The sequence below is a fragment of the Micromesistius poutassou genome (genome assembly GCF_964030765.1).
Source record: "Micromesistius poutassou genome assembly, chromosome: 4".
Classification (NCBI taxonomy): Eukaryota; Metazoa; Chordata; class Actinopteri; order Gadiformes; family Gadidae; genus Micromesistius; species Micromesistius poutassou.
Window position 1 is genome coordinate 22,083,239 of NC_140274.1, and position 12,835 is coordinate 22,096,073.

Consider the following 12,835-nt stretch of genomic DNA (forward strand, 5'->3'; position numbering starts at 1 on the left):
ACATCATTGGAAAACATTAAAAAAAAACACATGCCTTTTTACTGGGGTGAATTAATTAAGTAGAAAGCCAATTGGCACATGAACTGGTACTCTAATTTGAAACTCTCTTTGAAATTCTCTTATTTTGGCGTGCTGCAATGTGCATTATCTCTTAACGCGCTGGTCTGAGTCCGTTTTCACAAGCACCTCGGGCCCCTATGTCAGTAACTTGGGCTTCATCCTCAGGCTGGTGGCTGGTCTCCCTTCCAGTTCCATTCCCAGTTACGAGCCCTGCACCACAGGTCAGACACCCCTGATCTCTCAGGGATCTCCACAAAGAACACATTCTCAGACAGTTATCATAGAGCGCTTTCCGTTCTTGTGTTGCGCTCTTACAAAAAAGGTTCAAAAACAAATAAAGAGCGGGTCTTTTTTAACACTTATACTCGTATCTTTAACCAGGTTCCGTTGGTTTGTGTCCCCCAAGTCCCTGTTTCTCCACAAACGGATACTTTTGGAGGTCCTGCTGTCATACTGTGCTGTGTGACAGACACCATATTGCACTTAAACCTTCCGAGTCTGTTTGCATGCCAAGAACCAGACTCCTGGGTTAGGAGTGGCGCATGACACACTTCATAAGTCCTCATCAATAACTCTGATTATGAAATGTTAATCTGATTAGTTGGCTGTTATGATGCTTGTTGTGTGTCACGCCCAAGTGGCCGACCACGCGACAGCCACGCACGTCGACACGCGCGCATTAGTTCCCCTCCAAGGCCTTCGTTAGCGCTTTCAATATGAAGGCATTAGACGGGGATGTCCATGATGTCCACAACAGCACGTTGTGTGTGTGTGTGTGTGTGTGTGTGTGTGTGTGCATTCATACGCATCGTTACAGCACGGATGATATTTAAGGTTTGACAGCTCGGAAATTGGAGTTTGTTTTCATGCTCTGTATTATTTAAAGCTTTGAAGCCAGGTTAATTTATTACTTTTAATATATTACTTAAAAAAAAACATATAATGTGCATTCTGCTTTAGATCTATTTCTGTGGTTCCCATCGCTAACTAATATGGCTAATGAGCTTGTTTTGATGTAGTGGCATTACTGGGGCGTTATTTCAGTAACGGTCCACAAAGATATAACGGTGTTATATGAAATAGGGACAGGCTTTAGTGACCGATGGTGGATGAAGGATCAGCCTTATCCTTCATGTTTAAATAACGTGGTGTGCATTCCATTACGGCTTATGGATGATACCCTTCTACATCTATTATTTCCATTTAGTGTATAAATTGAGAGACTATCTGGGATGAACTGCTACTCAAACATAACTTTACGCGTTTATCCTGCACACCCATAACATAGTGGGTTGGATGAAGATTATTCTGCAATCTCCCATTAGTTCATTACAGTCGTCTCATATTTACATTTATCAATCAGTGGAAGTATATTCTACTATTCTTTGTGCTGCTCAAATACATGACTGCCTACAATCTGTCAACAGGGCCTCATAGATTCCTGATAGGCTTAGCTGCTGCTTTGACAGTATTTTTCCACACTATATGCAAATGCGTATTCTTTTTTTTTGCAATGCACCAATGTTTTAAATCAGCAACATATGTCATATATCAATGCTCATACGTCGTACTGACCTACAACGAAAAAGCTTGACTAATCAGATCAAGAAAACATAAATTCAAAGGTAGAACAATTCAATAACATTCAATTGACTATTATCCTCTAATGTCAAATAACTGTTTAAATGGTGTAATAAAATGTAATATCTTCCAGATTTGGAACACTGTTGTTCTGATCATTTAATGGAAAACGTGATTTTTCAACCTCTCCGATCATTTAAGGCCTAAGTGACTAATGCAGCGAAATTATATTTTGAATGGACCCGTATTGAGCGACAACACAGCAGCCACGACCCACGAAAAACGGACTTCAATGTAGATCCTCTAAAAGTCCATCTTTTTGCCCAACACAGCAAACTCTCTGCTCTCTCCAGCTATCACTCAGAGGTTTCTATCGTTCTGTCGTCCTGCCACAACTCAGCTCTCGTGACGCAAGACTTTTCCTTGTGCGAGACTTGGTCCGACTCTGTAAACAAACAACCACGATCTAGCAATTTGAGCCGGTCCATGGCAGAAACAAACCCTTTTGACGGGCTCAGAGGTGCATTGACGCCCGCGCTATTGCCCCCAAAAGGATCACATTGCAGTCTTTTTTCACAGATTACGGCTGCGGCATTCTTGCTCAATACTGGACCAATTAAAAAAAAATCACTGTCCGCATTTGTCCTTTGACCCTTTAATGAAATTGAGTTTGCTAAGTAGATATTGCTAGACGGATCATCTTATAGAAGAGGGTCTTTTGCAATCTGTCTGCTTGAGCAGCTGCTAGATCTTGGCGCTGGTCATAGGGCTTGAAGCCCCTTGAAACATAAACAGAGATTTATTTCAGGGGCTCAGTGGAATGAAACACCTAATCTGCCGATGTAATTTTATAAGTCTCCTAATCTTGGTATAGACATCCATTATTTGGGCTCATCTTTGGGTGCTTACAGTGTAAGATGGCTAATACTTTAAGTGTTATTGTGGCAACCGTTTATCAGGCGACTGCCTAGTGTCCTTTGGTTTCCAGTGAAACACTAGGGACGCATTGGGGGAGAAATAATACCTGCTATCCACTCAATAACAACAACTCCTTATGTTAGAGCATGGCCATGGATAAGAAACTCTGATCCATTCAACTACTTAACCGGATTAGGTTCAAGTTCTCTGTAATTGTGCCATGATTTTCTTATTGATCTGTGTCTTACCAAAAGGGTTAAGTGGAAATGCAACAGTTTTGTTTCTGTGAATCAGATTGACAAATATATGTAAAATTATAAAATCTCTTATTTCTATTTTATGTGGTTGTGGTCTTGTTTGTAGAAAATTTAAACCATATTACTGGTTTCATCAGGCCTCCCTAGCAATCTTTTCAGAAGTATTGGTTTCCCATGCAAAATTGATTTAAGGGTCTTGTATACAGGCAGTCCCATTTTTGTATAAAAAATGATAACACAAAACAACAAAAAGGTGTTTATTGCTTGAGGTGTGAGTGTCCCACAACAGTGAGTGCCTATTTGATCAAACATGGGGACTGAGACTGATACTCCCTTTGCACTCAATTAATCAGATGATTAATAATCATTATATGTACACCAATAGTCATTTAATGGATGCTCCCTTGTAGATTAATGACAGAATAAAATCCTTAGAAATTCCTGAGGTCTCTAAGCCCTTTAATCAGTCCGTCACGATACCTCTCACGCCTGAGCTAGATTAGGAGGTTATCTTATCAAACTGCTTTTCATTCCAGAACTGCTTTTAGGGGCCATATATTTCCCCCGAGCTGCATACTTTATATTCCTCCAAATAACGGTTTCCTGTAAATCTACATTTGTGGAACATTTGCTTCTCATTTGAAAGCGGTGTGGATTCGATTTATTTTTTGGTCTTGCTGCAGGAAGATTTACTCTCCTGTGTAATGCTGCAGTGTTACTTGTGTAGCGTTGGCACACTTCAAAAACTCCTTTTATATCTGGGAAACGTTAGCTCGCAAATCCTTCTGTTCGGTCGATCTTGAATTGAAGACTGTAAGTATTCCTGTAAAAGAGAGGTAGAAACCGCAAAGGTACCGTCCACCAAGGCATCCCCCAGTGTTCCCTGGTGGTAAACGACTAGGTGCCAGTCGGTGTCAGAGCAGGTATCAGAGGGGAATGTACACCAGAGGTTTTTTAACCTCCTTGTCCCACATGTACTGAGCCTGTAATCTCGAATCTAAGAAAGCTGAGCAGTGCTGAAGAAATGATTTGCAAGTTGAACCTACTTCTTTTTTTTTTCCTCCCATATAGCAAAGTTGAACTCGCGCCCATATGTTGATTTTAGGTCAGTAAATCAAACTGACTCGTGTTATTTTTAGCACCGTGTGTAGTCGTGGTGTATTCACAGACGACACCGCAGACACTGGACACTGAACAAGGTCACGGTGTGAAACGCACACAAATTCTCGGTTAAGTGTATTGAGCTAAGTGTCAAAGATGAAACGCGACTTGTGCTTCCAATTAATGCCCCTTAAATACAAAAGTCTTCTGGGATGATTTTCGGGAGACCGATTACGGCAAACAGCAACACCGCGTTAACACAACAGACGTGGGGGGAACTCCCATCCACGGTTTAAGCACTCCCCCCAGTTGGGAATCTGTCTGCAAATATTTAAACAGATCAAACATGTTACTTCTCACTCATCTCCCTCCAAATGCTGCGCTTTTCTCCCTTCATAATGATGGATTGGACGCCTTTTGACACAATGTGCGGGTGAAAGGTGAGGTGTAAACGCCGGAGCAGCCCTTTTGAATGTCATGTCAGAAAGCCAAGTGAGAATTTTCTGGGCTTAAAGATATGCAAGGGAATGTGTTTAAAAGTGGGTGGAGTCAGGGGGTTCAGTGTCGTTGTGTGGTCCCGGTCTCCTGTTGAAATATCCTAAGTGCAGAGACCCAGTGTGTCAAAACATGCCAGGACTTCAAGAGGCCTGCTAATAAAGGGACGGACTCCACGAGCAACGCGCCTCGTGGTTTGTTTACGCGAAATGAAAAAAACCGCTGACAGATTCGGTAATGGACGTGGCGTCCCACAATGCAACAGCAATCAGACCAGTTTTTGTCGTGTGCTGTCGCATTACCGCAGTGGGCTAACCGTTCTCTGTGCAGTGCCGTCTACGCCAGGGTTCCCCAATTAGTTTTGCCAGAGGGCCAAATTTGGTCAAGCGTGCCACGCCAAGGGCCGAGATATCGTTTAATTTTTTTAATTCGCCATTTTTATGTGCACGTTTTGCTTTAATTATCATTACTATAATTATTAGTAGTAGTTGAAAAAAATACCCTGTGTTAGGAGTCACACAATAATGCTCTCTTGAAACAAAATTTGTCCAAAACCTACCATTAATTTATTAAAATGCCGCTGGGACATCAGCAAACAAAAAGTCCAGCAAACAAACACGCACAGTGCAGCAGCCCCAAACATAAAAACTTAAATAGCATCAGCACAGTGTGTCTTCAACAGGGCATTGGGCCTGGTGCCATCCATCCAGATCAGTGTGTGTTCACATCCACTCTCTTCCCCTCTCTATATGTCTCTCCCTCCCTCTCTCACAGAGACACAGGAAGATTTTAGTTAGTTAGCTTTAAAATGTGATACCACAATATGTGACATTAGTTTAAAACTTTTTAAATATGTGTAGCAAATAACATCAGTCTGTAAACAACGAAAAGTTTTTTTTATTATTATTATTATTATTTTTTTATTTTTTTTTATTTTTTTACATGTGAATGCCACTGGGTCAGCGCGGGCCGGACATTTGGCTCCTGCGGGCCGGATTTGGCCCGCGGGCCGCTAATTGGGGTTCACTGGTCTACACTGACTGACCAGTGCACTGCGTCCTCCCCTTCATACTCAGTGACACCTCGTCCTGTCACCCTCGTCGGAATCAACACGTTGGAGAAAATCTCCTTCCGAGTAACGACGGGAGAATTCTTTGTTCTTCGCCTCTTAGCGGAATCGCAGGAGTGCTGACAGAATGGACTATTTAAGAACAGAAGCTCTCAAAGGGACGCACACTCTGTGTTTGTGTGGCAGCATACCTGAAAGCCTGCCCCAACTCATCACACTTTCAAAGCCCACAGGCACACCTCATCGTGGGAATGGCGTCTCTTAACCCCCTCTCTGTTTGAACAGGCTGCTCCTGCTTTATTCTGTTGTTCTTCGTTTTGCGTCGGGCATTCAGCAGCTTTTACAATTGATCATAAACACCCGGTGAATGAGGGTCTATACACATCAAAAGTGTAAAGTGCAAAAAAAAAAAAAGTGTTGTTGGTGTTTCTTCCCCGTTGCTTGCGTGCAGTGCAGGGGTGTCTCCTCGATGGGTTTGAAGTATGACTTATTATCCAGTTTAATTCTTGGGGATCTTGGGGTGAAGACAGATCGGCGTTAATATTGCTAATTCTGATAGATGTGTTTTTTTTTTTTCCTGTAAGCCTTTTGCATGGAAAGTTTTTGGTGTCGTTCACCTAGTGCTAGTGCAACAGGCGCTGCGCGTTTTCAAACAATTATTACGACGGTGTCAATTAGTCGTCATATTCGACTTTATTTTAGTTTTGTTTCAATTTGTCATTTCACACCTACGCCTACTAATAATGATTCCTAACAATAATAATAGATAGTATCACGCACATCCATGTATCTGAATCTCCAGCCTTTATAAAGTAATGAACGCTGATCACACGTTTCTCAGCGGTGACGACGCCGCAGGTGCCACTAGCGAGCGAGCAACGCCCCTCGCCCAACGCAGTTCGACGACGCAGTTTGGATCTGTTCATGCATCAGCGCCGGCCTGGCTTTCCTACGCCCTGCTTTTTCGTGTTCGTGTCAGCAGACAAAAGCCAAACGGGCGTCCCTACAATACATAGCTGCTGGGGCAAGCAGGACAACACCTCTAGAGCAAACACGGCTACCTGCTCTTTGTGAAGTCGCATAATGCCGGGCCTTTGTCCCTCCCAGACCTCCACCCTGGACCTGGAGCTCATGCAGCTCCTGCAACAGGTGCCACTTGAGGCCCTCCTTTCTGACTCATTGTGCCCTCTAGTCCGTGGCCCATCTCTCTTTATTTGCCCTCCTGGCGGACTTTTGCCGATGACTTTTTTGTGAATGCACTTAGCCCCACGGATGGCCTTTTGATTCTGTGTGTTGCACTGAAAGCATGGCTTAGGAACTGTGTTTGCGTGGGTGCGCTTTTTTTCTGGAGAGCTTTTATGAAAGGTCACAGGTTGTTATTGTGGGAACTGACACGGAGAACATGTTTGTTATTTCGCGGCGGCGCCGTGTGATGGTGTCGTGTCGTTAATGGCATTTGCGTTGAGATACTCCCCATACTGGCGTGTTCTTGCTTTTTGCTAATTTGCTTGTACTTGATTTTAACGTGACTTGTATTGCTATTAAATTGAACAAGTTAAACTCCCCTCTGCATAACTGTAAAACATGATTCTTTGGGTAGAATTGGCCTCTCAGCCATCTGATGTTTACTTTAATTAACAAAGGAGCCAATGCATCCAAAGGTGTTTGAAAGTACAACAATTATGGTATTTTAAGATTTGTAATCTGATTATTCTGGTTAATTAATAATTTCCAGTAAAATAAGGCTTCTTAATGATGACTCTTAATGACAATATATATAATTGTCCAACTTAGAAAGGGATGTTTAAGAGGGAAAATGTGGGGGAAGTGGTTGAAATGTCCACGAAATAATAATAGATGTCACTAAAGCATCATACTCTTAGCATTATCCTCAACCACCAACCATCAGGCCTAGCAAATCAAATGCCCGATGAGTGCAGAAAGTATGTTTCATAGTTAGTAACAATTTTCTTGCATTCATAGTAACCCTAAATAGTTGCCAAATGATAATACATCAGAAAGAGATTTAGTGAAAACCCTCAGAATAATCTTTGGTTCATCACACAGTTTGTTTTGAAGAATTTCTGTAGAAATTTCTCCTTTCTTTAAAATATGAAATATTATTGAGTTAGAATATGTGTTGAAACAATCTTTTAGACATAATGTATGACCCTATGCTTCTGAACAATTACAAATGCCACTTGTTTGCTTATTGCTTGTGAGAATTGGTGTTAATATGTTTTGAATTAATTTCTAATGCATTAGTCCATCGATCAACTGAACTGATACTGTAACTCCCTTCGTGTAAAAAGTATTTACATGGCATATTTTTTATTCAATTTCCATCTGTGTTGGTTTGATCTAAAACTGACCGTATAACCAACAGGCACATACTGCTAATATCTCTTAATAGTCTCACATTATACTTAAATAAAATATAAAGTTCTAATATTCTCAATGCGCCTGACCGTTTCTTATGTAGCCACGGGATGAAGGGGTAAAAACCTCTGAACAAACAGGCCAGTCTCTGCTGCCAGGGCTGATCCACCCCTGAGCGGCGCGTATCATCCCCCTAGACCGGGAGGCTGTGCCGCTGCTGCAGCAGCAGACGGCTTAGTGTGGCTAAGGCAGGGCAAATAATGGCAGCGCAAACACGATTATTGACAGAAACACAAAGGGGTGTTTAGCGCCCGTCTGATCCCAGCTGTGTGAATCGGCGGTGATAGCCGGCGCGTACAAAGGCAGGAGGGCGGGCGGGCGGGCAGGTGACGGCCAAGGCCTACACCACTGCGACCTAGCCCACGTGAAGACTGCGTTTGTCTTGTGTCACTTCGTGGTGGTGGGGGTGGTACCCCCCCCACTTTTGGCCTTCTTGCATGAGTCCAACTCACAACCCTCACGTGGGCCAACGAGGTTAATGAGAAGATTTGTGTTGTTGATGTTCATCCGTGTGTCCTGTTTGCAAGACAACCGAAGTAACCCTTTTGATATCAAGAAGGTGTTGTGACGCGCTCCTGTCCGACCTTCTTCTGGATCCATTTATCCTTATTTCCATGACGGCTTTTCCAGCAGTGCCTTCTACGTCGCAATTGGTCTTATCCTACTTTGACAGACAGGGGGCACTGTGGCTTTACTTTTCTTAATGCCTTGAACTATTTCTGGTTTCAAGGTGATGGCCACCAGAAACAAGAGATGCATTATCCCTATCTTTCTGTGGTCTTAAGGTTTTATTTTGCTAAAGGTAAAAATAGATATTCCAGTAATTATATGAAGCTATGTCTGTTGATTACGATAATAAATACACAGAAAATAACATAATGAGCAATACGAAACAGAGCCCTGGTTCTTGGGTAAAAACGACCAGTTACACGTTTACTAAAACAGAAGCGTTGACACAAGAAGGCACTACCACCTTATTTGTGCATTTAATTATTCTCTTTTGGAAGCTAATGTGAACAGGGTTGACAGAGCATGTACTGAGAATGAGTGCGGAATACCCAGCGTTTAAACACATCTTTGACACATCATTCACACCCTTCCTTGTCATCTTGGCCTTCTGGCGGCCGTCTCAAACACAGATCCCCCCCCCCGCGGGATCAAGCGGTAACACGACTGATGAAGACACAGCCCCGACTAGAGGGCCGGGGCGGGGAGGTTCGTCACCATCAAGGTCGCCCTGTGACCATTAGGAGCACCGACATCCTTCTCCTACTAGGGCCCCCCCATTTCAGAAGTCCTCCCCACGTTCTCGTGTCAGTGCGGACATGGCGTTGGATTTCCAACGCCCCCATCATACCCCCGTCCGTCCGTACCTCGCTGGGTAACTAGAGTGCTGGCTCTTCATGGCACTGTGTCACACGTCGCAGCACGACAGACCACACCCCCCAAGGTGTGGTCCGAATTATCTTATTTGTAATGAAACAATATTTCCTGACTTGTGGACTGCAACCGCTGTGACGCAGCACAGTCGTGCTGCGTCACAGCGGTTGCAGTCCACAAGTCACGGGCCGTGCTGCGTCACAGCGGTGCAGTCCACAAGTCACGGGTCGTGCTGCGTCACAGCGGTGCAGTCCACAAGTCACGACCGTGCTGCGTCACAGCGGTGCAGTCCACAAGTCACGGGCCGTGCTGCATCGCAACTGTGCTGCAGCAGTGCACCGTGTCCATGCATTCCAGCAGCAAGCCCCGGGCGCCGCCGCCAACGCCGCCGCCGCCGCCGTCACCGCCCGGACAGCCGACGAAACACCCAGAGGTGATCCGTCGGTCGCTGCTGACAAGGGGGCGCCCGGGGGGTGCGCGGCGAGCACAGGGGTGTCACCTCGTGCAGCCACTCAGGGGAGAAGAGAAGACACTGAGCGAGCTTCCCCAAAGAACACACGGGTGTCGTCAGAACAAAGACATTCCTCCTCACTCCCCACCGTGGAGTAAACACACACGTCTTCTCACACAAACAAAAGCGTCCGCACGCAGACGGACGTCGGCCGGCCCCCGTGGAGCCGCAGAACAAACAACAGACAGAGGAGAGTGGAGCGGCGGCGAGGAGCCAGGAGACAAAACCCAGGGCGGTGGCAGGCCCCCCCTCTTCACCTCTGAAACGGGGGGGTGTGTGTGTGTGCCCGCCCGCCCGCCTGTGTTTGCATGGGGGGGACGGGGAGAAGTGTGAGTGAGTGAGTGAGAGTTTCTGTCTGCTCTCTCTCGGTCTGCTTTTCAGCCGGTGTCTCCTTTTGTATTCTGATGGTTTGTTTTCTGATAATCTATCTAATGAATCGATCAATGGGGGAACCAAGGGTCACCAAAAGCCTAATTGCATTGTTGCCGGCCCATTTTACTTATTTTGAGAGTGAGTGAGTGAGTGAGAGAGAGAGAGAGAGTACAATTGTCTGGTCTATATTCACACCTGTGTTGTCTAGAAATCCTTTTACTGGCAATGACTAGATATGATTAATTTCATTTTAGGCTTTTATTCAAAGTGACTGAGATACATACATGGCTGTGCAGGTAGGGGTTACGGCTAATCCCTCTAACGCCACGCAGGCTGGATAGACTGGGGACATGATGTGGATGAAACCCAGAACCTTTTGGCTGGAAGTGACTGCCCTGCCTTGTATTATAGATCACAATAAAACACACAATAGAGTGTCGTTAGGCTTATCTTAGGCAGGATGTGAAAGACAGAATAAACGGATATGTTCAAGCATATGCTGCATGTTGACTTGTTTAACAGTCCCTTCAAATAACATTTTTATGTTCTGTTTTTTTATGTGTCTTTATGTCCGTATCACCCTGGTCATCTCCTTCCCCAGCCGGCAATCTGTGATTGTAATGCTGGCTCCCATATCTGCACACACTCTGCCTAGCCTTCACTCGCCCCCCCCCCTCTCTCTCTCTCTCTCTCTCTCTCTCTCTTCCCTCTCTCCCCCCTCTCTCTCTCTCTTGCTCTCTCTCTCTCGATCTTGTTCTCTCTCTCTCTCTCTCTCTCTCTCTCTCTTCCCTCTCTCTCTCTCTCTCTCTCCCCCCCCCCCCCTCTCTCTCTCTCTCTCTCTCTCTCTTCCCTCTCTCCCCCCTCTCTCTCTCTCTCTCTCTCTCTCTCTCGCTCTCTTGCTCTCTCTCTCTCAATCTTGTTCTCTCTCTCTCTCTCTCTCTCTCTCTCTCTATCTCTCTCTTCCCTCTCTCCCCCCTCTCTCTCTCTCTCTCTCTCTTCCCTCTCTCCCCCCTCTCTCCCCCTCTCTCTCTCTCTCTCGCTCTCTCCCCCCTCTCTCTCTCTTGCTCTCTCTCTCCCCCCTCTCTCTCTCTCTCTCTCTCTCGCTCTCTTGCTCTCTCTCTCTCAATCTTGTTCTCTCTCTCTCTCTCTCTCTCTCTCTCTCTCTCAATGGCACACACACACACACACACACACAGCCTTGTGTGTCCCTGCCACTGCAGAGACATGATGTCCTGTTAAGTCCCCTGATTGTATAATTATATCAGGAAGTTGTTTGTGCTATCGGAGATGCACAAGTCATTGTTTGGGCTGTGCATGTTTGGTTAAGATGAGCGCCTTTGATAGGCCGCTTTTGACTGGCCTCTGGCGGTATCTCCCCAGCCCATCGACGGATAGGAGCGGTGCTCCCCTCGACTTGTCCACATACCACACACTCGCACTTCACAAAGAAAGGGGAGGACTCGCGCCCCGACTCTCCTTGTGTTGTTGTTGTTGTCGCCGTCGTCGTTGTGTTGAATGGAGAAAAAAAACAAAAAAAACACAAGCTGATGGGGTGGGATTGGGATCAGAAGTCAACGTCACAGCGAGTGAACGTCAGACAGACGCACGGCAGGACGAACGCTTCGACTTCTTGCGTTTGGTTTTGGCGAGCGGATGTTTTTTTTTTCCCCTCAAAGCCTCAAGGATCGGGTGGACTACAGATGCTATCCAGGCCATTAAGTGTAATCGGGCTTGTTTGGTGCTCATTTGCCAAGGAGGCGGGGGGGGGGGCTGTGAGGAAAGAGCCGGCGGAAGGGGAAGTGTTGTTGGTTGACAGGACGGGTGTGTGTGTGGGGGGGGGGGGGGGGGGGGTATGGTTGAGTAGGGCTGGGCTGAAGTCAAAGCATGAGGCTCAGCAGTGTGATGGCGATGATAAGTCTCGCTGTCTCTGCCCCCCACCCTTCCTGGCCCTGGTGATGGCAATCGTACGATTTGTTGGCTGTTGCCGCCGCTCCGTGCTAGACAACCCAAAACGACCGACTCTAAACAAACCCCTGAGAGGAGAGGCGGGGAGGCTCAGGGGGGGCTTCTCTCTCGCAGACGGGTTACGGTGTGAAAAGGCTCACGTACCGTAGGAGCCAGTGCACTGAATAGCCAGCAAAAAAAAAACTAACACAATGAAGCGAACAGGGGTTGTAGTCAACCCCGTGTATTGTATTATATCGGCCCGAACGTCATGAGATCGGAGGTACGCTAATCTGCACAGCTTCACCTCAAGTGTGTCACACAACAACACAAACAACACTACAGGAGCCAGCCGTTCTAATCTGCTGCTGTTATCAGCTCGCAGAGGTCGTGAACCTGTATCTCTCTCCTGTAATTGCTGTGTTGGCTTCTTTTTTTTTTTGTTGCCTTGTTTGACGCTTCCGTTGACGCATTTGCCGTCGTTTTTTGCAATCCACCCTAACGAGATCACGACGTAAACGCCTTTCTCGAGGGTGGGGGCCACGGACCGGAATGCGTAAGCCAGCCAGTGTACAGCAGGCGACCCTGTCCACGGTCCCCCTTTAAGCAGACACCTGGTCCCCAACGGCTGAACCACGGTCGTCGTCGGGTCCACGCAGCAATAAGCCCTAAGTCGTGCAGGGGATGAGCTACAAATCACCCTGCTTA